At 45.0% G+C, this 19,270-nt stretch overlaps 2 long non-coding RNA genes across 2 annotated transcripts in view; one reads left to right on the top strand and one right to left on the bottom strand.

Moving 5' to 3' along the window:
* Nucleotides 1–19,270, top strand: part of LOC140203341 (uncharacterized) — a 170,283-nt gene that overhangs the window by 86,633 nt on the left and 64,380 nt on the right. The window lies entirely within an intron of this gene.
* Nucleotides 347–12,456, bottom strand: LOC140203340 (uncharacterized). The gene is made up of 3 exons (XR_011887344.1): nucleotides 12,331–12,456; nucleotides 3,821–4,000; nucleotides 347–833 (listed from the first exon to the last, which is right to left on the bottom strand). It is a non-coding gene; the product is annotated as an uncharacterized lncRNA (long non-coding RNA).

Here is a 19,270-nt window from a genome sequence, read left to right as displayed (position 1 = left end):
CAGTAGTACAAAGATAGATTTGAAGGTTCTTTATTTGAATGCAGGCAGCATTTGTAATAAGGTAGGTGAATTAAAGGCACAATTAGAAATAAATGAGTATGATCTAATACTACTACATAGATGGCTACAAACCCCCAAGGTTGTGAATTAAATAATCCAGGATACATAATTTTTTTTTTGAAAAGACAGACTATGTGGAAAAGGAGCTGGATAGTCCTGAATTTTTTTTTAAAGGATGAAAGCAGTAGAAAGAGAAAAAACCTTGGTTACAAAATGAAGAACTATTCAGGATTTGCTATGAAACAACAAGCATAATACATTGATGAATTTTCTTTATAGGCCACCAAACAGTCGTTATAACGGAGCACAAAGTTTGTCAGAAAATCAGAGGCATATGTAATAGGTGCGGTACAATAATAATAGGGCCATAAAACTACACTTACCCTTAGAAAACCAGATTATCACTAATATTGTGGAGAATGAGTTTTTTATTGAATGTAGGAGAAATGGTTTTCTAGATCTGTATGTTGAGGAAGCAATCAGTGAACAAGATATTTTAGGCCTAGTATTGTGTAATGGCGACCTGGCTGGTGGCGTAGTGGCATCAGCGCCGGACTTTGGGATGAAAGGTCCTGGGTTTGAACGCAGCCAGCTCCCTGCACGCTTTCCATCCGTGCTGGGTTACGAGCTGGTGATCTCCTTGGAAACTCACCCGGCAAACCACCGCTGTAACTTGCCTCGTACACGGTTCCCCACTACGTCAGAGGGGCGTGGAGGGAAATCGTCTGCTAACCGGAGAAGCTCCGGATGCGACGTACCTTTCCTTTCCTTTCCTATTGTATAATGAGAAAGGGTTAAGTACTTATTTAGTAAAGTGATCAGTGATCCTAATATAATACAGCATTTAAAAAATATTAAAGTCAATTTGTTCAATCTAAAACCAGGGTTTCAAATTTGAATGCAGCAAATCTATGAAAGCTTGAGGCAATGTTAGACTGGGTGAATGTCATTTGAAGATATGAACGTTAGGAGCAATAGCTAACATTGAAAAATCTTCTACCAGTTTACAACTCAAGTGCAGCATTCAAAAGAAAACAGGAAAGTGATCCAGCCATGGTAATTGATAAAAATAAAAGCACATTGAATAAAATGAAAAGGCTTATAATGTTGCCAAAAAAGGCCAGTGAGTCTGAGGTTCAGGATTGTTTCAGACTTGGTTGGCTGCCAGTGGTGACCAGTGGTGCTTCCCAAGGGTTAGTGTTGGGACCACTGCTTTTCACATTCTATGTCAGAGATCTGGATAATGGAATTGATGACTTTGTGGCCAAGTTTGCAGATAATACAAAGATAGGTGGAGGGAGAGGTAGTGTTGAGGATGCTCGGAGTCTGCAGAAGGACTTGGGCAGATTAGGAGAATGGGCTAAGAAGTGGCAGATGGAATACAGAGTAGAGAAGTGTATGGTCATGCACTTTGGTAGAAGGAATAAAGGCGTAAACTATTTTCTAAACGGGGAACAAATTCAGAAATCAGAGGTGTAAGGGGACTTGGGAATCCTAGTGCAGAATTCCCTAAAGGTTAACTTGCAGATTGAGTTAACATTAATTTAGAGAGGACTAGAATGCAAATGCTGAGGCTTTATTAGGCATTGGCCAGACTGCACTTGCGTTATGGTGAGCAGTTTTGGGCCCCTTATCTAAGAAAGGATGTGCTGACATTAGAGAGGGCCCAGAGGACGTTCATGAGAATGATTCGTGGAATGAATGAAAAGGTTAATGTATGAAAGGGTTAACATATGTGGAGCATTTGATGGCGATAGACCTGTACTTGCTAAGTTTAGAAGAATGATGAGGCTGGGGGATCTCATTGAAATCTTTCAAACTTTGAAAGGCTGAGATAGAGTGGATGTGACCTGTACTTCCTATAGTGGGGGAGTCTCAAAACAGAGGGCACAGCCTCTGAATACAAAGACGTCCTTTTAGATCTGAAATGAGGAGGAATTTCTTCAGCTAGATGGTCTTCAGCGAATCTGTGTAACTTATTGCCACATATGGCTGTGGACACCAAGTCATGGGGTGTATTTAAAGTGGAGGTAGATAAGTTCTTCATTGGTAAGGTTGTCAAAGGTTACGGGAAGAATGGGGTTAAGGGGATAATAAATCAGCCATGATGGGCTGAATGACCTAATTCTGCTCCTAATTCTTATGGTCTTTAGCAAATAAGCATCAAAACAAATAGTGAGAAACATAACAGGACATAAAAATATGATATGTAAAAAGGGGAATGGATTAGCAAAAATTAATGCAGGTCTCTTACTGATATAGGGCAAATTACAATGGGGACTAATGAAATGGCAGAGAAATTAAACCATTATCAAAAGATGATGAACCCCCAGCACCTAATGACAGGCACCACAGATTTTGATGAAAGTAACTGTGGAAATAGTGAATACACTGGTTGTCATCTTCCAAAATTCCATACTCTTGAATGGCTATCACAGAAAATTTCCCACAATATTTAAGTTAGGAGAGAAAACATGATGCTAGAGACCAATTATCCTGACATCAATAGAAGGAAAATATAACAAAAATCTATTAAATAAGTAGTAACAGCAGAAAATAGTAAGATTAGGCAGAGTCCACTTGAATTTATGAAAGAGAAATGAAGTTTGACAAACTTGATTTGTGTTCTGAGGTTGTACCTCGAGTATCACATGGATGTAATTTAATTGGCTGCATTCTGTTTTTTTTTATATAATGATCCCAGGAAGAGATCTAGATGTCCCTCTTGGCACTCCTGGCAGAATGTTATAAATATTTTAATCTCAACTTTCCCATTGCGTACTGATCTCTGGCAGCTTACGAAAGATGCTTTCTCCCCTTTTTGTTGTTTTTGTTCAAATATCCATCAGTTTCACAAATGGATGTGGCAGGGCTGTAGATCCATTCTCTATGGATCACATCTAGTCTATAAGATGCTGCTGCTTCTATGCAGCAGTCTTGGAGTTCTGACTTGTAGCTTTAGCAGCTCAACATCTTACCATTAGGTATCCTTGGTGTTATTCCTGATATATTTTTTTCCATTCTTCCAGCAGAGTGAACCTTGCCACTTGATGGGAATGGTAGAGTGAGATTTATCTCAGAGCAAAAGGTAAAAATGTGAAGTATAATCTTCTGTTCAAGAAGGCTCACATTACCTCATATGTCCAATTTTTGAGTCACTGGGTATATTTCATGTTTTCTATTTACTTCAGCTATTGGTCATCCTCCACATGAATACTACTCCCACAGAAGTCACTTCCATTAAATAGATGTGAATAGATACATCGTTGACAGTCAGACTAATGAGAAGATGAGTCAGTATTTTGACTTCTCTGATATTGGTTCTTTCAGAATGTACGAAAGGTTCAGTCTGGTAGCAAAATCCTTAGAGCATGCTAGCAGTGATTGACTTTTGACAGTGAACCATCTTTGGAAATAGATTGTGAAGTCTTCTACCCAAGCACTTTGGTGCTTCTTCCTGGTGGTCTTCAACATGGAGGAAGACAGATTCATGAAGTAGGACAGTGTGTTAGGTGGTAATTCAGTAACTTCATTTGCAAAGCATTAACAAAGTTTAAATTCTCATTATAAAACATTTAGAATTAGTTAGCTAAAGTACAGATAGATGTAGACAATTTTACAGAATAAACAAGTTTTAGGAAGAAAGCATATTTTTAAAGCAATAAATTATATCTATTACCCAAAGAAACAGACCATCCTTCATTAGTTTATATTGTTTTCCACTCATACTCTGAGAATGTTCACCAATAGGGATGCTTACATTGCAAACACTGCTTATGCAGCCTCAAGCTTCGGAATTCATTGCACATGTCTCTGAAGTGGAGAGAGTGTATTTGATAGTTGACGATGTAGAACCTGAGGAATATGGCAGGTGTTGTATGGCAAGCTGGTCTTTTAGCATAATCAGGATGTCATCTAATTTCTGGTCTATCTTTGTGATCTGTTAACAAAACAGAGCAGTAAGTCCATCAGCTTCAAAATCAGCTTTCCATCATATCAGTAACATGGCAGCTGCCATTTTCTATCACCTGATGATCTACTTCCCTTTCCTGTCAGCATTTTGAAGGGACTATTCCCTTCAACTTCAGGTTTGTTCTTCCATCTTCACCAACCATTCTCTTTTGGCAATTTCCCATGCAACTGGTAGTGATGTAAACCTGTTCTTACACCCTTTCCTTCCTCTGGGGAACCGAATAGTCCTTCCAGATGAACCAGTAATTCATTTGCACTTCTTCCATTCTGTGGAGTGCATTTGGAATTTACAATATTGTCTCCTGTGCCATGGAAAAGCCAAACCTAGAATGGGTAACTACTTTGTGGAATGTCTGCGGTAGCAGCTCTAAAGCTTCCTGGTACCTACTAATGTACTTTCCCATCCCACGCGCACTCTGATCCATTTATGGTCTTTGGAACTATTACAACAATGCCCAGCATAAGCTTGGGGAACAGTGTTCTGGACTTTATCAAAATGTACAACTTTGGGTAATTTGATTTCTTGGTCTTTGTCAGAACTGGCTCCTCCATCTATGATTTGGCTCAGTTTTCCTTTCAATCAGCACTGCCCATCCTTCTGGGCATTTCCTATGGCTCTGCATTTCATAGTATTTATATGCCTTTGTGTTCTCACCTCTAACTGCACTCATTTCACAGCAAGTGTGTTCAGATTCATATTCTCTCATTCATTCTCTCTCTCTCTCTCTCTCTCCCTCCCTCCCTCCTCCCCCCCAGCCCTTTAGCCAGATGACCTTGTTTACAGTTTATCCCCTCAGCAGCTATGACCTCAGTTTATCAGAAATATTGTCTTCATAAACATTGCCTAATCCTCCCCACTACATCTCTACAACTTAAAACTATCTTGGTTTATTTCTTTCCCATCCAACCTAATATGCAAACTCTGTTTCTTTTTTCCACAGATGTGGTCCCATTTACTAAGTGGTTCTGGCATTTTCTGTTTTTATTTCAAACTTCCAGCATTTGGAGCTTTTAGATTGATGCTTTATCTCCTCAGAATCAGGTTTAATATCATTGGCATATGTCATGAAATTCATTTACTTTGCAGCAGCACTACAATGGAATACATGATAAATAGAGAAAAATGTTTATTACTGTGTGTGTGTGTGTGTGTGTGTGTATGAAATAAAATAGTTAAATAAGCAGGGCAAAAACAGAAATGAAAAAGTAGTGAGGGGTAGTGTTCATAAGTTCAATGTCCATTCACAAATCGGATGGCAGAGAGGAAGAACCTGTACCTGGGGGTCCTTAACGATGGATGCTTTTTAAGGTACCACTCCTTGAAGTTGTCTTGGATACCATGGAGGCTAGTACCTAATTTTACAACCCTCTGCAGCTTACTTTGATCCTGTGCAGTAGCCTCCCCCATACCAGATGGTGATGCAGCCAGTTAAAATGATCTTCATGGTACATCGGAAGATCCATTGATTTTTTTTTGTCAATTTGTTTTCCATATATTTTGTTATATTTAACATATTACCATATAGGAATATAAGTTGACAACTTGAATATTTCCAAATGTAGACAGGATCAGTTTATTCAAACCACTAAGCAACATACAGTGTTTATAGCACACAAAAAGCGCTAAGTTGAAAGACAGGACCTTCAGGATTGTGATCTCAGGATTGCTACCTATGCCACATGTGAGTGAAGCCAGAAATAGGAAGATCATACAGCTTAACATGATATTGTGCAATGAATGTTTGATGGCCCTGGGTCTGTACTCGCTGGAATTCAGAAGGATGAGGGGGGATCTCATTGAAATCTTTTGAATGTTGAAAGGCCTAGACAGAGTAGATGTGCAAAGGATGTTTCCCATGGTGGGAGATCCTAGGACAAGAGGGCACAGCCTCAGAATAGAGGGGCACCCCTTCAAACAGAGATGTGAAGAAATTTCTTTAGCCAAAGGGTGGTGAATTGGTGGAATTTTTTGCCACATGCAGCTGTGGAGGCCAGGTCACTGGGCGTATTTAAGGCAGAGATTGATAGGTTCTTGATTGGACATGGCATCAAAGGTTATGGGGAGAAGGCTGGGAACTGGGGTTGAGGAGGAGATAGAAAAAAAGGATCAGCCATGATTGAATAGCAGAGCAGACTCGATGGGCCAGATGGCTTAATTCTGCTCCTATGTGTTATGGTCTTAACATGTGGCTAAGAAGATGGTGCAGGGGGGAGGAGTTCACAGTTTTGGATCATTGGACTTTCTTCTAGGAAAGGTGGGACCTGTACAGAAGGGATGGTTTGCACCTGAACTGGAGGGGAACTAATATCCTTGCTGGAAAGTTTTCTAGTGCTGCATGGGGTGGGGAGGTGGGAGGGGGATTAAACTAGAGTTGTAGGGGGAGGGGAACCAGAGCAGATAGCACAATATTTGTGTGGAAAGATGTTGTTAAGGCTACACACAAAGTCAGGAATGAAAAGGTTGAGCGTGGTGGGACTGATGTTCTGGGTTGTGTATATTTCAGTGCAAGGGGTATTGCATTTTGGCATGGACTAGATCGGCCAAAAGACCTGTTTCTTTGCTGTGGTGTTCTATGACTTTAAAACTGTTCATTTGATGCACAAAAATGCTGCAAATTCTAGCTATAAAACACTTTGTTTTCTTTTTGCTTCTCTGAATTGTCTATTATCTTTGCTGAATAGTGAATTACTAGATAATTTTGAAGGTTATCCAGTATTTTGTGAAAGTATTCATTTAGTAAAACAAGGAAAATGAAACATTTAAAAAAAAAAAATTAAATAAATTAAAGTTAAATATGGATGAACCAGGAGGTTCATAGTCTGCTGAGGGCTAGATTTGAGGCATTCAAGTCTGGCGACTCAGATCTGTACAAGAAAACCAGGTATGACTTATGGAGGGCTATCTGAAGACCAAATAAACAATTCCAAATGTGGTTAGTGGTGGATTCGGATGCATGTCAGGTTAGCAGGCCATTACTTACAAAGTGAAACCTAATATCATGAATTGAAGTGATGCTTCACTCACAGGTGAGCTCAATGAATTTTATGCTCACTTTGGAAGAGAGAATAAAACTACAGCTTATGTGGATCCCCGCAGCACCCAGTAACTCTGTGAGCTCTGTCTTGGAGGCTGACATTAGGCTGTCTTTCAAGAGGGGGAATCCCCGCAAGGTGACAGGCCATGATGGAATACCTGTGGGGCTTTGAAAACCTGTGCCAACCAACTGGCGGGGGTATTCAAAGACATTTTCAATGTCTCATTGCTACAGTTGAAAGTTCGCACCTGCTTCAAAAGGGTAACAATCATAACAGTGGCCAGGAAGAGCAGCGTGAGCTGCCGTAATGACTATCGTCCAGTAGTACTCGTATCTATGGTGATGAGGTGCTTTGAGAGGTTGGTGATGGCTAGAATTAACTCCCTGCTCAGCAAGGATCTGGACTCGCCACAACAGGTCTACAATGGATGCAATCTCACTGGCTCTTGGATCATCTGGACAATACAAATACCTATGTCAGGATGCTATTTATTGACTTCAGCTCAGTGTTTAACATACCATTCCTGAAGTTCTGATCAAAAAAGATCCAGAACCTGTGCCTCTGTATCTCCTTTGTAACTGGATCCTCAATTTCCTAATCGGAAGACCACAAACTGCACATATCAGAAATAATATCTTCACTTTGCTGACAATCAACACTGCTGCACCTCAGGGGTGTGTGCTTATACCACTGTTCTACTCTCTCTACACCCATGACTGTGTGACTAGGCACAGCCAAATGCCATCTATAAATTTGCTGATGATACAACTATTGCTGGCAGAATTTCAGAAGGTGATGAGAGGGTGTACAGGAGTGAGATATATCAGCTAGTTGAGTGGTGTCGCAGCAACAACCGTGCACTCAGTGTCAGTAAAATCATAGAACTGATTGTGGACTTCAAAATGTGTAAGACAAGGAAGCACACACCAGTCCTCATAGAGGGATCAGAAGTGGAAAGAGTGAGCTATTTCAAGTTCCTGAGTATCAATATCTCTGAGGATCTATCCTGGACCCAATATATTGATGCAGCTACAAAGAAAACATGACAGTGGCTATATTTCATTAAGAGTTTGAGGAAATTTGGTACATCACCAAAGACGCTCACAAATTTCTACAGATGTACTGTGTAGAGCATTCTTACTGACTGCATCAATGTCAGGTATGGGGGGTGGGAGGGGGCTACTGCACAGGATCTCAATAAGCTGCAGAGAGTTGTAAACTTAGTCACCTCCTTCATGGGCACTAGCCTCAGTAGTATCCAGGACATCTTCAAGGAGAGATGTCTTGAAAAGGTGGCATCCATCATTAAGGACACCTGCCGCACCCCTTCACCCAGGTCATGCCTTGTTCTCATTGCTACCATCAGGAAGGAGGTACAGGAGCCTGAGGCACACACTCAACGATTCAGGTACAGCTTCTTCCCCTCTGCCATCTGATTTCTGAATGGTCACTACCTCACTGCTTTTATTTATGTGTTTGCTCTACTTATTTAACTATTTATATATAAACTTTTAAAATATATATATATATATATATATATATACTTACTGTAATTCACAGTTCTTCTATTATTATGTATTGTAAATTTCACAACATAAACCTGATTCTGGTTCTTCAAGTTGCCCAAAACTTTGCAGTTTGCATTTGCAGATTTGAGAGGTGCTCTTGGGGTTGTTTCTGTGGGAATGACTTGCTTCCACTCCAATTTTGTGGTGTCTGAGGTGTCTAATGAGGCCAATGTGGAAACTACATTATTTCACAGATGAGCAATATAATTACAATTTTAAAAATTCTAACTTCATATAACTTGAAACCTTCCTTCATACCTATACTTCATCCATCAACCCAATAAACAGAGTCAATCTCTGACCTTTCCATTATGGGTTTTAACCTTTGACATTTATTATTCCCTCATTAAGATAAATATTTAAAACATCTGGCCAAGTTTATATTCCTAATCAATGTAAGCCATCTGATGTTGCTAATAATGTGATAACATCATATGAAGGGTATTGCTTTGAGCTGCAATTTGTAGATCAGGATTAGTCATGATGCTCTAAAATATTGACCATTCAAAGTTAATTACTAATCAGCTACTTGAATTTCCATTTGTGTGATTTTAAGGAAATTTCTATCTCTATTTTCTACGATGTACTTATTTAGATCTTGGGATTTCTCCCATTTGTGATGAATGTGTATTGAATATAAATTAGGTACCTAGTTGGATCACCTGCCAGAAGTTTTGAAATTGGCCATACCTACATTAATAAACAGTGCTATGGTGACTTACACACAGAAGTTTGTGTTTAAATTAGGATATATAAGGTTCTCTTTGAAAGCTGTGAGAAAAGTTCCCAACTGCCATGTATTTGTGAGGGTGATTATTGACAATGGCTCAGATTGAGGAACTCACTCCAGAGCAACCACAGAACAGCTGCATTAAAAACCGTCTTGCAGGAGATGAAAAAATATAGCGAAAGAGGCACATGGCTATCCTATGAGTGGTGCCTTTCTCCATGTGATCACCTGCTCTAACAGAGTCCTATGCTGTGATTGACCTTGTGCCACTGGGAGGTGTGGGATGATTAATGTTACAGAGTGGTTCTCAGCAGGTAGTTGTCTGTGCTTATGAAAAAGGTGGCGCACCCAGGGCTAAGGTTTTAAATATCCCGAGCATTGAAACCTGTGGCTGCCAGACGCTAGGTGTAAAACATTATTAGAGTGGAGACTCCTTTGAACTAAAGTTGTTAGCCACCTTGATGTACTATGGTCCAGTTAATTTGCAAATGTTGGTAAAAAGATTGTAAGTCGCATTCAAAATGTTCACTTCATATCTACAATGAGTGACTTGTGGTGTCATTAGTTATGTGACTGACACTAAGGTAAAAGGCAAACAGAAGTGCTCAGGCTAATCTCCCAAAGGGTTTGATTTCACTTGAAAGGGATCATTTGCATGATCCAACCTGGTTATGTTTCTAGTATGTGTAATTTGAATATGAAAGATGAGCACTAATGGATCTAATTTTGAAGCTATTTTGATTATCCAAGAACTCAAGTCACACATTTTATGCCTCCTGTTAATGTGCTGTGAGAAAGAGGTCATGCGAGATTGGTCTTAGTCACGCAAACACGAGGAATTCTGCAGATGCTGGAAATTCAAGCAAATCACATCAAAGTTGTTGGTGAACGCAGCAGGCCAGGCAGCATCTCTAGGAAGAGGTACAGTCGGTGTTTCAGGCCGAGACCCTTCTTCAGGACTCAGATCAAGTGTAGTATCTGTTCTTATCAGACCAGAAGGCGGAGGAGAAGAGTTTGCGCTGACGCAGGGGTGGATCCTAATGCTGATTGGCCTCCAATCTAACACCCCATACCAGCGACGACAGCAGTGAGGAAGAAGAAGGCAGCAGCGAGCAGTGCATCGGCTCGAGGCCCGGGTATCAAGAACACTGTCAGGCTGACAGTGCGAGACCTGAACAGGGGCACCGGCTTCACCCGAGAGACCTTCATCCGGAAGGTCTTGATGGTGTGCTGTGGATTTACACCCGACGACATCTACTGCGTCCAGGACTTCGCAGGTTTCTTCGATGTCACTTTCCGGCAGGCTGCAGGGTGGCAGAAGCTGTACCAGCAGCTTCAGCTGAAGGGGACAGAGGCGCCGCTGTCGCTGCTGAAAGCACAGGCCCTCTTTGCAACGGCTGCCCAACAGGAACGGACAATCACGGTACGTATGTTCAACCCGCACATGCCAGTGGTAGATGTCCTTACATTCCTCGCTCGGTATGTGGAGAGCGTAGGAACACCAGCGGACGTGAAGGACGGACTGGGAATCTGGACCAGCAAAAGACAGGTCAAGGTGAAGCTGAGGTTGGATTCCAACGGCGGCGTCATCCACCCCCCCTCCCCCCCGTCTTTGCCATCGGAGGGAACCGAGGGCACATGGTGTACGCGGAGCAACCCAGGGTGTGCCGAAACTGCGGCAAGGCAGGGCACATCGCAGCCCAAGTCCTGCAACCTTTGCGGACAGGCTGGCCACCTGTACAGAGCCTGCCCGAGGCGTGAGGCACCTACGCACAGGCGACCAGGGGAGGTGCTGGCCCTGAAGGGGCCCAGGCAGATTCGGATGTACCCGCCAGCGCTGCAGATGAGGCACCCGACAGGACGGACAACGAAACCAGGGAGGAAGGTGCAAGCACCCCAAGTCCTGCCACCCCCCTGCAGACCCTCCAGGACCAGGCAAACGATGAGCAGGAGTCCATGGAGGAGGGGAGAGCTGAGGTAGAAACGGAATGGAAGGTCGTGAAACACAAAAAGACCCAAAAGGCAGCGGCCAAGCGACAGAAGGCGGAGCAACACAAGAAAAGAGCAGGGAACCACACAGCCTCTGGTACCCTGTCCTCTTCAGAAGGGGAAGGAGTTGGGGGAGGCCAGCAGCCCCGACAGAAGAAGCGGCTGGCAGAACAGGTGGAGAGGAGGAGAGAGGAGGGAGAAAGTCTGCTGGCCACCCCCCAAGTACAGGAGGCGGAGAGCAGCAGACACACACAGCTCCGGGAATCCGGGAGCAGAGCCAGGGCTGGCACCCAGCAGCCAGAAGGGGAAGCAGCCCAGGAAGTCAACAAACCCCCCCCCCCTCGCCCAGAACCAGAACGGCCACACCCGGGGGAGTACTACCTGAGCCCACAGGAGGTGGAAAACTTCACAAAGGCGGTGGGAATGAAGGCTCAGGATGGCAAGGGTGAGGACGGAGAGCAGCCAAAATAAAGGACTTACAATGATGGCGGACCTTAAATTGGCGTGCCTGAACGTGCGAAGTTTGAAGAGTACTGGGCGGTGCGTCAGCACGCTCCAGTACCTGGATACTGTAAAGACCGACGTGACCTTCCTCCAGGAGTGTGGACTACCACACCTCCGGAACTACCGGACGTGGTCACGGTGGTGGAAAAAAGGTTTGTCTGTCTGGTCGGGGGGCAACGATTGTCGCGCTTCCGGCCTAGGGATTCTGCTGCGGGGAGGCAACTTCTCAATTACCCAAGTTAAAGAGGTGGTTGCGGGGCGCCTCCTGCTAGTAGACGTCAAATACCAGGGCACTCCGCTCCGGCTGATCAACGTGTACGCCTCCCCCGTGCGGAGCGAGCGGCTGGCCGTCTTCGAGCAGCTCCCACAGCTGCTGGTGACGTCCCAGCCGGTCGTTCTGGCCGGAGACTTCAACTGCATCATTGATGCGGCTGGAAGACCTGGCAGTGCCGACGGCAGGCTGGACAGTACCTCTAGACTCCTGGGGGAAATGGTGAAGACAGCCAAGCTGCGCGACGCCTTTGGCACACCCACAGGTGGAGCACAGCCGCAAGCCACCTGGACACGATCGGACGGCTCAGCCCGCTCCCGGATCGACTTCCTCTTCCTGTCTGAGTCCCTCACGGTCAGGTCCACCGACGTCACGCCGGTGTTCTTCTCTGACCACTGCCTTCTGAGAGCCACCTGTCTCTTACGGGAGACCAGAAGGCAGGCAGGGGGACTTGGAAGCTGCACGTAAAGCTGCTGACCCCAGAGAACATCGAGGAACTAGAGAGGGAGTACACAGGTTGGAGAACCTTGAAAGCCTTCTTTGATTCCCCGGTTCACTGGTGGGAAGCCACCAAGGAGAACATTAAGAGGTTCTTCATCCGCAAGGGTATCCAGAAGGCAAGGCAGGAGCAGAGGGAACTGCGTAAACTCCAGACAGAGTTGCAGCAACTTCTCCTCCTGCAGTCGAAGGGGGTGGATGTCAGGGAGGAATTGGGAGAGGTGAAGGGCCGGCAAGCCCAGCACCTTGCCGCCGAATCCTCCAAGATCATCTTCCGATCAAGGGTCCAAACCGTGGAGCAGGACGAGACATGCTCACGCTTCTTCTTCCAAAAGGTGCACAGGGGGAGCTCTGTGATCCACAACCTTAAGGAAGAGGACGGCTCAGTCGCGTCCTCGCAGACCGACATACTGAGGATCTTGAAGTCCTTCTATGCCGGTCTGTACGACGAAAAGGCCACAGAATCCACAGCCTCCCGCAACTTCCTGTCGTCTATCACGCCGGTCTTAGACGATGGCAAGCGGGAGAGCCTGGATCAGCCACTGACCCTGGACGAGCTGACAGGCTCCATCCGTTCCTTTGGGTCGGGTAAGACTCCCGGAAGCGACGGCTTACCGGCTGAGTTGTACTCGGCTCTGTGGAACTGGATGGGCCCAGACCTGCTGGAAGTGTACAACGCTATGCTTCTGGCCGGCAGTATGTCTGAGTCCATGAGGAAGGGCATCATCACCCTCATCTACAAGCAGAAGGGGGAAAGGGAGGACATTAGAAATTGGAGACCCATCTCTCTCCTGAATGTGGATTACAAGATCCTGTCCAAGGCTATCGCCAACAGGGTCAAGTCTGCTCTAGGACAGGTGATCCACCCAGACCAAACCTGTGCTGTACCGGGCAGGAAGATCAAAGACAGCCTCGCGCTGTTGAGGGACACCATCGCCTACGTGCAGGACAGGGGGGTGGACGCCTGCCTGGTCAGCTTGGACCAGGAGAAAGCCTTCGACAGGATATCGCACACGTACATGGCGGACGGGCTCTCCAAAATGGGATTTGGGGAGGGATTCCGGAATTGGATTAGACTGCTCTACACAGACATCCGTAGTGCAGTCCAGGTCAACGGGTGGGAAACAGACAGCTTCCCCATCAGGTCTGGAGTCAGGCAGGGCTGTCCCCTCTCCCCTGTCTTGTTTGTCTGCTGCATAGAACCCTTTGCGGAAGCCATCAGGAGGGATGAGGGCATAAGAGGGGTGACGCTGCCAGGCAGTGGAGGGACCCAAGTGAAAACCTCCCTGTACATGGACGACGTCACCGTCTTCTGCGCTGATCCGAGGTCGCAGGTTGATTGGCACCTGCGAACAGTTCGAGCTAGCGTTGGGGACCAGGGTCAACCGCACGAAGAGCGAAGCCATGCTCTTCGGCAACTGGCCCGACTGATCCAGCGTCCCCTTCACCATCAGGTCTGACCACGTGAAGGTGTTGGGGATCTGGTTCGGAGGGGCTGAGGCGTGCAACAAGAACTGGCAGGAGCGGACTGCCAAGGTGAAACAGAAACTGGGACTGTGGGGAGGGCGCTCCCTGTCGATAACGGGCAAGAACCTGGTCATCAGGTGTGAGGTGCTCTCAGGGCTGCTGTACTTGGCGCAGGTCTGGCCCGACCCCGCTCCTACAGCTCGGAAATCACCCGGGCTGTCTTCAGATTCGTCTGGGGATCCAAGATGGAGCGGGTGAGACGGACCGTCATGCACAAGTCCCTGGACAACGGGGGCAAGAACGTCCCCAATGTCGCCCTCACCCTGATGGCCAGCTTCGTATGTGGCTGCATCAGGTTGTGTGTAGAACCCAGGTATGTGGGCATCAAGTACCACTATGTGCCCAGGTTCTACCTGTCGCCCTGGCAACGAAGGATGGGTCTGGCCCCACTCCCGCGCAACGCCCCAGTCAGCTGGTCGTTGCCGGCATACCTGTCCTACGTAGCAAAGTTCTTCCAGGAGAACGCCTTTGACCACAGGGCCGTCAGGCAGTGGTCGGCACGTAGTGTCCTGCAGGCACTGCAGGAGAAGGACGTGATGGACACAGTGGGGTGGTTCCCTGAGCAGACTGTCCAGTTCATCTGGCAAAATGCCTCATCGCCATACCTCACCAACAGGCACCAAGGCCTCGCCAGGCTGGCGGTGAGAGGGACCCTCCCAGTCAGAGCCCTCCTGTACACCCGGAACGTTGTCTCCGCACCCCACTGCTCACGGGAGGACTGCAGTGAGGAGGAGTCTGTGACCCACCTCTTTGCACACTGCCAGTTCGCAAAGAGGGTGTGGAGGAGGATGGACGGGCTAGTGTCACGTTTTATCCCCAGCAGCTGCGTAACAGAGGACTCTCTGATCTACGGGCTGTTCCCGGGGACGCACACGGAGACCAACATCTAGTGCTGCTGGCAGATCATCAACTCGGTGAAAGACGCTCTTTGGTCGGCCCGAAACTTGATGATCTTCCAGCACATGGAGATGTCCGTGGGAGAATGCTGCCGACTGGCACATTCTCGGCTGCAGGAGTACGTGCTGAGGGACGCACTGAAACTCGGTGCAGCCACCGCAAGGGCCCGGTGGGGAAGGACCACGGTATAGGTTTCCCCACCCGTGGGAATGAGAGGGGTCGGTGGGCGGGGAGTATACCCCTCAACAATGATATGGTAAGCTGAACTACTGGAGTGCCACGTGGGTGGCTATAAATATGGATATGTACTGACTGTAATGGAAACGTATGTACAGGATGAAAAGTTATTGAATGGTTTATTGTATATATTTATTTTTGAATAAAGTATATTTTGAAATTTAAAAACCTGAAAGAAGAGCTTGTAAGAGATTTGAAAGTGGGAGGGGGAGAGCACTTCCCACTTCTCCCCCTCCCACTTTCAAATCTCTTACTAGCTCTTCTTTCAGTTAGTCCTGATGAAGGGTCTCGGCCCGAAACGTCAACTGTACCTTTTCCTAGAGATGCTGCCTGGCCTGCTGCATTCACCAGCAACTTTGATGTGTGTTGCTTGGTCTTAGTCATTTAATTTTCTGATATATGATATATATACAGCTGATTGAGTCAGCTAGTCTCCCACTTAGTATAGCAAAAGTCATCATAGTTAGGGTTAATCGATCACTGATATTGTATATGACACGATACACAGAACAAACAAAAAGAAGTTCAAGCTAAACTAGACTCAAAGTTCAAAGTAAATTTACTATCAACATACATATATGTCATCGTATACAACCCTGAGACGTCCTTGTATTCTGAAGCTGTGCCCTCTTGTCCTAGACCCTCCCACCATTTGAAATATCATCTCTATGTCCACTCTATCTACACCTTTAATATTGAGAACTTTTCAATGAGATCCTCCCCCATTCTTCTAAACTCCAACGAGCACAGGCACAGTGTAATTAAAAATGCACTTCATTCTTGGGATCATTCTTGTAAACCTCACCAGGGCCCTCTCCAATGCAAGTGCATTTTCTTAGATAACTATTCACAATACTTAAAATTATATTCCATCTGCCACTTCTTTGCCTATTCTCCTAATCTTCTGCAGGCTTCCTGCTTCCTTAAAACAACCCGCCTCTCCATCAATCTTCCACAAACTTGGCCACAAAGCCATTAATTCCGTCATCCAGATCATTAATACAGAGCAACATTAATCTTTATGTGTTAATGATCTGTGTGAAGAACCAATAAGATAGCATCTGCTGTGGACCTGTTGCTCTGATAGGTAACTGGAGCAGATTCAAGCTGCTGTTCAGTCAGGACCTGATGTGCTCCATCACCAGCCTCTCAAAACACTTCATCACTGTGGATGTAAGTGTAACTGATGATAGTCATTGAGGAAGGTCACCATACTCTTCTTGGGTATCATTGAAGCTTGCTTGAAGCAGGTGGGTATCACAAACGGCCAAAGCTAGAGGGTGAAGGTATCTATGAACACACCAGGCAGTCTGTCAGCATAGGTCTTCAGTACTCGGACAGGTACTTCTTCCAGACTGGATGCTTTCCTTAGATTCACTCTTCTGAATGCAGCTTGCTCATTATCTTCAGATACTGAGACCAAAGGATCATCAGGAGTTGTGAAGATTTGCGATGGTGTAATTGTGGTCAAGTTTGGAGATGATACCAAGGCAGGTGGAGGGGCAGGTAGAGTCACAGAGGCAGGAAGTAGGCAGAAGGATTTGGCAAAATTCAGAGTCGGTAAAGAAATGACGGATGGAATACATTATAGTGAAGTGCAGGGTAATGCACTTTGTTATAAGATGTAGGTTATTATATAGAGGAGAGGAAATTCAGAAATCAGAGTTGTTCAGGGATTTGGGAGTTCTAATTCGGGATTTCCTCAAGGTTAACTTGCAGGTTGAGTTGGTAGCAAAGAAAGCATATTTAATGTTAGCATTCATTTTATTTTGAGAGGACAAAAATATAAAAAAGCTTTATAAGACACTAGTTAGACTACATTGGAATATTGTGAGCAGTTCTGGGCCTCATATCTAAGGATGTACTGGCCCTGGAGAGGAACAGAGGAGGTTCAGAAGAATGTTCCTAGGAATGAAAAGCTTAACATATGAGGAGCATTTGATGTCTCTGGGCCTGTTCTTGATGGAGTTTAGAAGACGAGGTGACTTTCACTGAAATCATATGGACCCTGAATAGTCTGAATAGAGTGGATGTGGAGAGGATCTTACCATCAGTAGGAGAATCTATAGTTCAAGGGCACAGCCACAGAATAAAAAAACAAGAAAGGAAGATTTGCTTTTCTTGTCATGTGTACATCAAAGCATAGTGAAATGTGTTGTTTGTATCAACGGTCCATATGGTCAAAGATGTGCTGGGGGCAGCCCTCAAGTGTTGCCATGCTTGCAGTGCCAAGAGAAATGCCCACAACTCACTAACCCTAACCTGTATGTCTCTGGAATGTAGGAGGAAACCACAGCACCCGGGGTCACTGGGAGAACGTACAATTGAACCCTGATCACTGGTGCTGTAAAGCATTACACTAACTGCTATGCCAGCATGCATCCCTTAAAAGTGAGATGAAGAGGAACTTCATCAGCCAGATGGTGGTGAATTTGTGGCCACAAATGGTTAAGGGCCAAGTTAGACAAAAATTGATAGGTTCTTAACTGATTAGGGAGTTAAGGGTTATAGGTAGAAGGCAGGAGAATGGTGTTGAAAAAAATCAGCCATAATTGAAATGTGGAGCAGACTTGATGGGCCTATGGCCTAATTCTGCTATAACATTTGGTCTTATTATGTGCTAAAGCATGGTGTACAGAGAAATTGCAAGATTAATGACAATCCAAATACAACATTTTATTAAATGTTCCCTGTATATATATTTGCACATACACAATCCTGAACATGAAAAGTTTCCTAGCTGCAGAGTATAATACCAGCATTGCTACATTGGGAGTCTCCCAGCATCCAGTGCCTGATTGATGTTATTTCCTAGGCACAAGAGGTACAGCAGATGCTAGAAATCTAGAGCAATGCACACAAGGTGTTGGAGGAGCTCAACAGGTCAGGCAGCATCTGTGGATGAGAATAAACAGTCAATGTTTTAGGCCAAGACCCTTCATCAGGGAGCACCAGTGAGTAGATATTGATACTGTCTCCTTAGTGGGAGATTCTTAACTGAGAGAAAGCAGCTGCACAAGAAGACACATTCCTTTTCTGCAGAAGGTGATAAATTGAAATTCTCACCCCTGAAAGGCTATGGAGGCAAGATCACTATGTGGGTATTTAAAGTGGAGGTTGATAAGTTATTGAATATCAGGAAGATGACATTGTAGACGAGTTGGAAGTGATAAGTCATGGGCATATCAAATGGTGATGTAGGTTTGAGTAACCATGTGGCCTGTTTCTGCTCTTATTTTTTTTCAGTGCATGAAAATGCTCGTGTTAAGATGCTCATGAACGGCAATGTGTAGGCATTCAAAGGCACTTGACATCACAAAACTATCTGTAATCTATTTAACTCCTTGTACTCACTCTGCCTGCTTGGCTGTGAAAAGAAGAAAGATAATGAAACCATCTTTTTGTACAGAAACCACTGTGTTGTCTCCTATTCATCTGTATTGTAAACTGAGATTTTAGTTATAATTGTAGGAGCAGCACTGAAGAAATTAAGCATGTCAAAGATTCGGAATGTAATAAACTTGAGAGTCATAGGCATTCTAGTAACACAAACTTTGAAGTTGAATTTATGAGTTGCAGCAGTTAGAATGTGTAAACCACAATCAGAATCAGATTTAATATCACTGGCATACTTTATGTCATGAAATTTGTTGTTATTGTGAGGTTGTGTTCATGGGTTCAATGTCCATTCAGAAATCTGATGTCAGAGGGGAAGAAGCTGTCCCTGAATCACTGATTGTGTGCCTTCAGGTTTCTGTACCTCCACTGTGATGGTAGCAATGAGAAGAGGGCATATCTTGGGTGGCAGGGGCCATTAATGATGGATGTCGCCCTTTTGAGGCATCACTTCTTGAAGATGTCCTGGATGCTGGGGAGGCCTGTGCCTATGAAGGAGCTGAGTTTACAACTTTCTGCACCCATGAACACTACCAAACTATTTTTTAAATTTTCTGTTGTTTTATGCACAACTCATTTAAACTT

Source organism: Mobula birostris, chromosome 9, assembly GCF_030028105.1.
Source record: "Mobula birostris isolate sMobBir1 chromosome 9, sMobBir1.hap1, whole genome shotgun sequence".
NCBI classification, from domain to species: Eukaryota; Metazoa; Chordata; class Chondrichthyes; order Myliobatiformes; family Myliobatidae; genus Mobula; species Mobula birostris.
The sequence above is the reverse complement of the archived record's forward strand: the minus strand, read 5'-3'. Positions and strand labels throughout refer to the sequence as shown.